Here is a 7,709-nt window from a genome sequence, read left to right as displayed (position 1 = left end):
TTGAGTATAACTTTTATTGAGCCAGAGAGCAATGTGTCTGATGAAAACAATGTGTCTGATAAAAAGTTGAAGTAACACATTTGTAGGACTAATTGCAATAATCCATTGACAGTACTTAGTATTTGATAATAGGCCAGTTTGAAAGTATAAGACACTGCTACATTTCTGCTCCAATACACAAATATATTGTATGCTGCAAGAAATTATTATTATTATATATATATATATATATATATATATATATATATATATATGTATTTCTTTAAAATGGCAGGATTGTTGTTCCTTATATTTTGTGTTCAGAGTCTACATTATTAATGAAAAATTGTAGAGCAGAAAATGACACAGCCTGCAGTGCCAGTTTTGCAACGTAACATTAGTTGGATAAAGAATCACTGCGTAGTCGATGTTTCTCCTGGCTTTTTAGTGCAGTTCATGAATCTTGGTGATAATCCATTACAATGGGTAAAAAAAACAAAATCTTTAAATGTGATCGTTTCTATAACCTGCGTTCTGTCACTAATTTACCAAACAATGTCTAATTATACCAAAAACATGCTCACAGCTAACAGGGTTAACAGTGAGGTTATATCACAACCAGCAAAAGCCACATTTCTAATCTATTAAACTGTGGCTGCTGGAACCCTAAGAAAAAGATGAAACAAAAAGAATCCTTTATACTTAATCCCAAATCGTTTCTCTGGTGATGACAGTTCGATAGCGTCAACTATGAAATTTACCCACACAAATGTGTTAACAAATGAAAGCACATGCCCAATGGCTATGCTAGAGATATAAATAAAACAATAATTACAAAATATTGCTGAAACAAATGTTGTTCTAGTTTGACCTACTAAAGCCATCTATTTGCTGTTGTCAGAACGTCTGTGTTATTAATCAGCTTCTCCCATCTGTCTTTTTAGGCTGCAGCTTGGCTGTTGGTTCATGCAATTTGTGCCTAATAAGGCAGAGCATCTTTTCTTTCTAAATAGGTACTTGACTATTTCTGCCTTTTAATTTTGACAACACTATAATATGTTTAAATTGTATACTACAATAAATAATGCAGCTTTAAATTAAAAAAAAAATGCCATGCATGAAACAGTTAACCACTTCCAGTCAGTGTTCTAGTCCTATTCTAAGAATTTCTTGTTGATCCCTAAAAAAGGTGCCAGTGTGAAAAATTGCTCCCCTGTGATATTTTCAGAATGGTAGGATTTTTCCCACAAACTAAGCTGTGATAAAATGCAACCCGGTGATATTTTCCAACAGGCAGAGGTGTGAGAAAATGCTACTGGACCTGGGTGATTGTTATACCCACTCCGACATCTTCTGGCCCTTTAACTTCGAGTCCTGGGTAGGTAGTGAAGTCTCATAGGCAGAGCTGTAAGGAAATGCTACCTGTGAGAATGTCCAACCTGGTCAAATAACTCCTTGGACCTCACATGCTGACCTGGTACACAGTACTGGTCCACAGTAGGAAAATGTCACAGGCAGTGATGTTTAGAGGTAGATCCATGAGAAAATGCTGCCTTTGAGAATACTAGTGTCTCCCGATGCCTTAAATTCCTGGCCGGTCCAGGGTAGGAAAATGACACAGACAATCTAATGGTCCAGGGTAGGAAACACATACACGCAATGATGTCTAATAGGCAGAGCTGTGTGAAACTTGTTCCTGTGAGTTCACTAGACTATACCTGCTCCAGCATCCTTGACTTGCCCAAGGTAGGAAAATGTCACTGGTGATAATGTCTAACAAGCTGACCCATGAGAAATTGCTGTGTGTGAGAATGACATTCTAAGAACTGATATTCCTGGCTGGTATAAAATGTCACACATGGTGATGTCTGACAAGCAGAGTTCTGAGAATATGCTGCCTGTGAGAATCCCATACTTGGTCCAGCATCTCTCTGGATTTTAGGTACCACCCAGCACACATAGGGGCCTATTCTAGTAGCCTGAATAACCCACTTATCGAGGCCTTTTCAGCCAAAATGCGTACTGCTATTCAGAAAGCCTCGATAAGTGGGCAATAAAGGCATGAATCGCCAATTTTTGTTGCCGTCCAAAACACATTGCTGGGTGAGCAATGATAAGCCACTTATCGGTAGGTTTTGAAACTCGTGCAATTCTAGTAGCCTCGATTAGCTTATCGAGGTTAATCATGGCTCTAGAATGGCGATTTTCTCCCAAAATCCTCACGCCAGGAAAAGTTGGCGTGAAGCTGGGAGAAGGCGCTGAGAAGGCGGCAAGAGAGGACTTCGAAAAAAAAAATGCTTTTTTCATGCATCGGATTGATGCCGGGAGTCTCTGGAGCGGATACCCATTAATATCAGCACCCGGCATGAATCAGATGCATGAAAAATGCATTTACAGGCAACTTCAATACCTTAGTGGCTAACCGCTAAGGTAATGAAGGGATTAACTACCAGTGCCCGGTTTATTGTGGGTAGCGGGGGTGGTGAAGGTGGTATTTGGCCCTTGGTGGGTGGGGGCTTGCGGGTGGAGTTAACCCCTTCATTACCTTAGCGGTTAACATCGCTAAGGTAATGATGGGGTTAACCCCTCCCGCTATGATTGTTGCTGGCAACCCTGCATACTTACCAGGTTTACTGCCAGCATGAGAAGGAGCTGTATACCATTTTTATACATGGCTACATATATATATATATATATATATATCGTTTTTGGCAAATCTAAAACCTAGAATGTAAGAACCAAAACACTGAGTTAAGTGCACATCTCATATTTCTACTGCCCTACTCGTAAGTACATTTAACTGTAGATAGCACAGACTAATCTACTTAATAACACATGGGATTTAATCTAACAAATGTCTCTGTGTTGAAGAAATTTGCTTAATCAAAATGTCAAGTTTACCCTAGAAAAACATGGGTGACAGCTTCTTTACTGTGGTCAAGGTGACCCGTAGTCAAATTGTATAAGTCTCTTGACTCTTGATGTAATCTTTTCTTGCAGAATATATTTGATCAACATACATTAATCAAGCATAGCTAAATGGTTGGTAGATGTACAGCTCCTCATTATTTGCTGAACAGTCAAACTGTCCTGTCTTGGCAAGGCAAAGTCCCTAAAGGATGATAAAAGCCTCGTCGACCAACAGAAGCAAGCATAGACACATTTTACACACTAACTACCTATAAGCTCTATTAGCATTTTGTTTCTGTACTCTCAAGACCTACACAATAATTAATTGAGTCTTTTGAACTGCGGATCTGTGAATTTATCATAAAAACAATAAATATGACAGAAATCTATCTAGAGGGGGAGAGGGGGTGAGCGGGTGGGAGGGAGAGTGGATGAGGGGGAGAGTGGATGAGTGGGGAGGGGATGAAGGGGAGAGTGGATGAGGGGGAGAGTGGATGAGGGGATGAGGTGGAGAGTGGATGAGGGGGAGAGTAGATAAGGGGATGAGAGGGAGAGTGGATGAGGGGGAGAGTGGATGAGGGGGGAGGGGATGAGGGGGAGAGTGGATGAGGGGGAGAGCGGATGAGGGGATGAGGGTAAGGAATCCACTCCTGGCTTTGATTATAGCTTTTGCAGACTTCTGCAGTTGCAAAAACTTCCTCTGGCAATCAATGGCACATGTGCTGCTTCTCATTGCAGCTTCTGCCTGTGCTACATCATTGGAGGAATACTCACACACCCTCCTCCTGTGATTGGATCTCCGCCCTTTATAGCCTGGGCGTTGGCACTGAAACAGTGCCGAGCATAATCTCCTACCTGGAACGTTACTGTCTCTGCCACAAACTGCCCCAGGCCTCTCTCCTAGCGTTCTTGCCTTCCAAGTTCCTGAGTATCCAGAGGCCTGTTCTTTCTCCTGTGCTGAAGCGTGTTGCCAGCACCGGTACCTGCTGCATTCCCTCCTAGCAGTGGCTACCCTTCCTTTCCTGCGGCCTGCTGCTATCCCCTTGCAGTGGCTTGCCTTGGACTTCTGCGCTGAAGCGTTGGTTCTCCCCGACGCTGCCCTGCGGTGAACTTCGGCCAGCCTGCTGTCTCCTCCTGCTGAGATCGGCGTCATGGGCCGAGGCCGCTCCTCGCGCAGAAGCCGCTCACGCTCCTAAGCTGAAGCGGGGAACTCCTGTCTGCTTGTTGCCGATTCCCTGCTACGACTACGACCACCCGGATGTCTTCTATCCTGACCCTGCTTCGGCCATCGATTGTCCTTTCTTCTCCTACCCCGACTTTGGCTTCAATAACGACGATGCTGCCTTCTCCAATCCTGACCCTGCGATGTACGACTACGAACTGCGCACTCCGGATCAGTCTGCGCGGACTAAGGTCGGTGATAATGTAACCCCACCTCAGCCCCGCGGTCCGGTCCCGGTTTGTGGCGAGCATCGGCGTAACAATGAGGTGGAGAGTGGATGAGGGGCAGAGTAGATAAGGGGATGAGAGGGAGAATGGATGAGAAGATGAGGGGGGAGAGTGGATGAGGGGAGAGTGGATGAGGGGAGAGGGGGAGAGTGGGAGTGGGGATGAGGGGGAGAGTGGATGAGGGGGAGAGTGGATGAGGGAATGAGGGGGAGAGTGGGGATGAGGGGGAGAGTGGGGATGAGGGGGAGAGTGGATGAGAGGGGGGATGAGAGAGAGAGTGGATGAGGGAATGAGGGGGGAGTAGATGAGGGGATGAGGGGGAGAGTGGATGAGGAGATAAGGGGGAGAATGGGATGAGGGGATGAGGAGGAGAGTGGATGAGGGGGGAGGGGGATGAGGGGGAGAGTGGATGAGGGGGAGAGGGGGAGAGTGGATGAAGGGGAGAGGGGGAGTGGGGATGAGGGGGAGAGGTGATGAGGGGGAGAGTGGATGAGGAGATGAGGGGGAGATGGGATGAGGGGATGAGGGGGGGGGGAGGTTATGAGGGGGATGAGGGGGATGAGGGAGAAAGGAGAGTGGGGAGAGGAGTCCAGCCGCTTCACAGCTCTTACTCATCGAACCCCCAAATGACACACCAAGTAATTTCCCATAAAGTTAAGGGTTTTAATAACCCAAGGAAACACAGAATGGCATTCACAGAATACAGGAAACAGGAAACAGGAAGCGGATGTAGTGCAAGAGACACGTTTTCCGATGAGACATACCCTACTATGACAAATCTTTTTCACAGATATTATCATCCTCCTCACAGGTAAAAAAAGAAGGGAGTAGCAATAATATGAAATAATAGAATCAATTTTCTTCTAGAAAAAATAGAAACTAGACAAAGAAGGCAGATACCTCATCTTAAAGGCACAATTTACGACACCACAATCGCGTTTGCTAACATTTACACTCCCAACAGCTCCTCGAGATTATTTTTAGATTTTGTTTTTAAGAATTAGGAAATATTAAAAAGGGTGAATTAATAGTGGCAGGAGACTTGAATATGGTCTTAAATAGCACACAAGACAAATATAGAACCCCCAGCACAAATGCTGAAAACTTCATAAGCCAGAGCCCAAATTCCTTAATCAACTCCTGGGGCAACACCTGCTCACAGATCTTGGAGGGTGCAGCATTTAAATCCGAAGGACTATACATTTTACTCCTATCATCACAAATCATACTCATGTGTTGACTATATCTTCACAGATTCGAGAATGTACACATTAGTTTAAGACACCGCAATACACCCAATCATACGATCAGACACTGCACAAGTAGAAATTACACTCCATGACTTACCCAAGCCTCGAGCTGGACCCCTCGCCCATTCCCAATAAACACACCATACATCTTTTTGGGAGAAATTAACGGCCACGGCTTTATTTAGTACAACAGATAAATATCTCATATGTATCCCCAACTAGGGACCCATCCAGATTATTCCATTCACTTCCATCCACCAGAGTTCGAGGGATACCCTCAGCTCATGCTCATCTAGCCATTCAGTACCTTAGTCTGAAGGCACAGAGCCCCCATCGGAAGGTCACTACCACATCAACCGAACCTAGTCTGAAATGGTACCGTCTTCCACAAATTCCACCTGGAAGGTCACCACTATTCCGGCCGCAGCAGTCTCAAAGTAAAAACATGAGATCGAACACCCCATTGGGAGACATAGATTTACAAATAATTCTTCCCGCAGCCTGCACCCCAGGAGGTGGAGAATTCAAGCTGGAACTGCAGTAAACGTAATGCTGCTTTAATATCAGCCTTCGCCATCCATGCCCTGGACCTGCTTCCCTTACCAGATCCCATGCCCTGTCAAAAATCCCTACTGCACGCTACACAATTCTTTGTCAATCATCATTTATAGACATTCCCTCCGGGTATGGCAGGTGATATATGAGATGGAATGAAACTGGAATCCTTCTTTGGGACCACTTCCAATGGAAAAACTCTCAACCCCGGTAACGGGAGAGAGGAAAACAGTCCTCCCCTTCTGCCCGTCCCCACCTCCTATTCTTTGCCATGCACTATCCCCATGTGCATCGCAAGTGATTTAACATTCCTTCTACATAGGGGAATCTCTACTTCCCCATAAGGGATCCAAAAAACGCTTCTAAAAACTCTCTCTCAGTTTGGGTAGCAGCGGAGCCACAGTGCCATCTCCTACATTCCCCGGTGTCCTCACTCTTTGCCCCACTTGCTCCTTTCTTAACTTCACCCTTGACCCTTTTTAAAACAGTTGGAAATGGGGTGGCTACCCCCAAAGCCATTGCACATGCTTAAAATGACATCCCATAACCCACTTACACTGGCCCTCATTATAATGCCATTATAATGCCAGCAAGAACCCCGAAACCCCTTCTTATTTCCGGCCAATTGCCTATCTTTCTGTGAGCTGCCGGCCCCAGACAGAATGGAGCTAGTTTTATGCTGCATCATTTTGGCCATTCACAGGTCCATATCTTTCATGTCTCACTGTAACTGTTTATAATCGCCCTTTTCTGCCTGAAGTCCCTATCTTACTTCCACCATCCCGGACCCCCATAAAACTTATAGGCCTCCTAAATCGTATCCACATACTTGAAGAGCGCCGAGCAATACGGCGGCTTCTTCTCCCCTATCAAGCTGTGGAAAGGATGGGAGTCTCACACCACCTAGTGGCGCTTCTCAATGCAGGCCAAGTATGATAATATATCAACAGCAAAATCCTGAACTGCTTTTTAAACAGCCATCGGCGTCACATGTAAAGTATCCACGTATCCATAGAATGACAGTGTTACAGTCCCACCAATAGCCTCTGGCGTGTGGAAAGTCTAGTATGGGGTGTGGGACCGACTAAATGTAGTACTCACTGTTTGGATAATGAGACACTGGCTGCTCCGGTGTGCTCCTGCTAGATGAGTAGCAAAAAATCCAAGAAGAACGAAGCGGTGCAACTCCCATGCAGTAAGGACAAAGACCAGGACAGTGTCACTCAAGTGTAAGCTTTATTGACACCCGACAGCCCCAAAACCACTCTGACGCGTTTCGCACAGTACACCGTGCTTCTCACCTCCGTAATGATGCTTCTGCACCCTCCCAAAACCCACACCTCCTGAAGTTTGTCCCACATTTGGCACACTCACCATGCCCCCCACTAACCCCCTGTGACCAGGCGGAGAAGTGAATGTTTCCTCCCCCATGCTATCTGCCTCGCCCAATCCCCTCCTCCTCCCCATATCTCCTGCTACTCATTTCCATCTCTACCTGCCCATTGATTGGCACAGTGGTATATCATACCCATATAATATGGACACCTCACATCCCTATGCCCTTTT

The 7,709-nt window shown here is 45.5% G+C and overlaps 1 protein-coding gene across 14 annotated transcripts in view; it reads right to left on the bottom strand.

Annotated features, from left to right (window-relative positions):
* Nucleotides 1-7,709, bottom strand: part of DAB1 (DAB adaptor protein 1) — a 585,647-nt gene that overhangs the window by 214,764 nt on the left and 363,174 nt on the right. The window lies entirely within an intron of this gene.

The sequence above is a fragment of the Ascaphus truei genome, chromosome 10 (genome assembly GCF_040206685.1).
Source record: "Ascaphus truei isolate aAscTru1 chromosome 10, aAscTru1.hap1, whole genome shotgun sequence".
Taxonomy (NCBI): Eukaryota; Metazoa; Chordata; class Amphibia; order Anura; family Ascaphidae; genus Ascaphus; species Ascaphus truei.
The sequence above is the reverse complement of the archived record's forward strand: the minus strand, read 5'-3'. Positions and strand labels throughout refer to the sequence as shown.